The following is a 2,341-nucleotide window of genomic DNA, read 5'->3' as shown; positions in this document are numbered from 1 at the left end:
GCGAGAGGACGGGACGCAATCGCCTCCCTCGGCTCCTCCTAGTCACCGAACAAAACCTTCCTGCCGCGCCTCCCCAGAGCGGAGCCTGCTCGGCCCGTGACGTCACAATGCCGCCGAGCCAATCGGCGAGGCTTGGAACGTTCGCCAAAGCCCACCTGGGGCCGGAGCCTCGAACCCCGCCAGGTCACAATGCGAGCCCCTCGGGGGGGAGCCCGCGCCACAGCCGGGGGCCTGTCCGGGAGCCGAGCGCTTCTTTCCCCCAAACCTTAGGGAAAGGGCCGGGATGCACGTCGGGCGGCCGATCGGTGGCGCCGCTCGCTCGTTCCCCGGCGCGGCCCCCTCGTCGGGAGTCCGGGCGGGGATTTCTGCACGGAGCGGGGGGAGCAGCGCCGGCTCTCACCTGCGCTCTTCCCCTACTCCGAAAAACTCTCCAGCAGTTACTAAGCACGCACCAAGTGCGCAGCCCCGGGGCAGCGGCTTTCCCACGCCGGATCCCAGCCAGGGGCCGGGGGCCGCCGCCCGCATTTTACAGAAGAAGCAACTGAGGCCCGGAGAAACTCTGGCTTACGCCAGGCTCCCCGGGGGAGCAGAGCTGAGACAGGCCCTCCGCCCTCCAACCCAGTATTTGCCCACCGTACTGCGTTACTTCTTTCTTCTCTGCCTCCGCTCTCTCCTTCCTTTCTCTCTCTCTTCCTTTTTTCCTTTTTTCTTTCTTTCTTCCTTTCTTTCCTTTCTTTCTTTCTTTTCTTTCTTTCTTTCTTTCTTTCTTTCTTTCTTTCTTTCTTTCTTTCTTTCTTTCTTTCTTTCTTTCTTTCTTTCTTTCTTTCTTTCTTTCTTTCTTTCTTTCTTTCTTTCTTTCTTTCTTTCTTTCTTTTCCCTCCCTTCCTTCCTCTTTTCCTCTCTCCTTCTCTTCCTCCTTCCTTCCTTCCTCCCTCTCTTCCCTTCATTCTTTCCTTCCTTCCTTTCCCTTCTCAATTCTTCCTCCCTTTTCTTTTTTTTTTTTAAATAATAAAGTTCTGTCTTCAAAAAGGGGAATATTAGATAACCTTAAAATAATTCTCATATGCCAGTTGTGGTATAGTGAGTGGGCAAAGTCCAGAAGAGGAGCCAGCATCCCTGAGGCAGTACAGTCTCACCTTCATCTCTAACTGTGTAAAGTTGAACAAAGCTCCGCCCTGTCTCCGCGTTTGCTTCTCCATGAGGATGCGGTTAGACAGTTGCTAAGGTCTCCTTCAGCTCTGAAGTTCCAGGAAGTTCCTGGAAGAAGATGGAAGTGCTATAGAATAAATATTTCACTTGGAGAAAATAAAAGCGAATCCTTTTTAGAACAGTAGATGCCTCCTATTGCCCAGGTGCAACAGAGCAATAATTGGTCTTGAGTGATTACCTTATAGCGCTCTAAACCATAGAATACAATTGAAAATTAGAATGAAGTTCCAAGGGACCTATTTGTTGAAAGCCCATTCAGAACATGCATTGCCTTGTACACATTTGCAGAAAATGAAAGAAAGTTGTTGCCTTTAAGAAATCCATCTGCTGTGCTTACCCGTTCACCTGACATTCTCTTAAGCTCTCAGACAGAACTCGTCTTTTCCTTCCAGCCTTTCCTATCTTTTCCTACTTGTGTTGAGAGCATCATGGTCCTTCTGGTCAACCAGGTTTGTCACCTTGGTGTTCTGCTGGACTCCTCCCTTTCCCTCATGTCTTCTACCAGTTGCCAAGCCAACTCCATTCAGTCTCCATCAGTCACGTGCTCTCCACCCCCACAGCTTAAAGCTCTCATCTCTCTCAGCACCATTTCCACAACCTCCTCATTGACGTTTCTGCTTCATGTCTTCCTTCCCTCTCATCTCTTCTCCATAGGGTCATCGAAGTGACTTTCCCAAAGCACAATTCTGACTATGTAACTTCTCTGTTCTCCCCTCCAGATTAAAGTAGCTCACTTTGGCATCAGAACTTAAAACCATTTGGCTCCTGCCCATCTTTTCCCATTTATTGCAAATTATGCCTTCTCATTGTAGTCTTCTGACTCCCAGCCAAATTGGTCCATTTTGCTGCCTTTTCAGTGCAGAATTCTAGCTCCAACAAGCTAGCTAGCTAGCTCCCCTTTCCTAGGTGGTAGGCGGATAGAGTAATGAGCTTGCCATTAGAAAGACCTGAATTCAAATCTTGCCTTATTGGCTATGTCATTCTATGCTAGTTACACTCTACTTCAGTTGTTGGGTTTTTTGTTTGTTTGTTTGTTTGTTTTTTTAACCTGTAACATGGTCCCTAAATTCCCTTTACAGCTCTGAATTTATGATCTTATAAAATTATGAGTTCCCAACTTTCTCTTCTTTCC

This window comes from Sminthopsis crassicaudata, chromosome 5 (assembly GCF_048593235.1).
Source record: "Sminthopsis crassicaudata isolate SCR6 chromosome 5, ASM4859323v1, whole genome shotgun sequence".
NCBI classification, from domain to species: domain Eukaryota; kingdom Metazoa; phylum Chordata; class Mammalia; order Dasyuromorphia; family Dasyuridae; genus Sminthopsis; species Sminthopsis crassicaudata.
The sequence above is the reverse complement of the archived record's forward strand: the minus strand, read 5'-3'. Positions refer to the sequence as shown.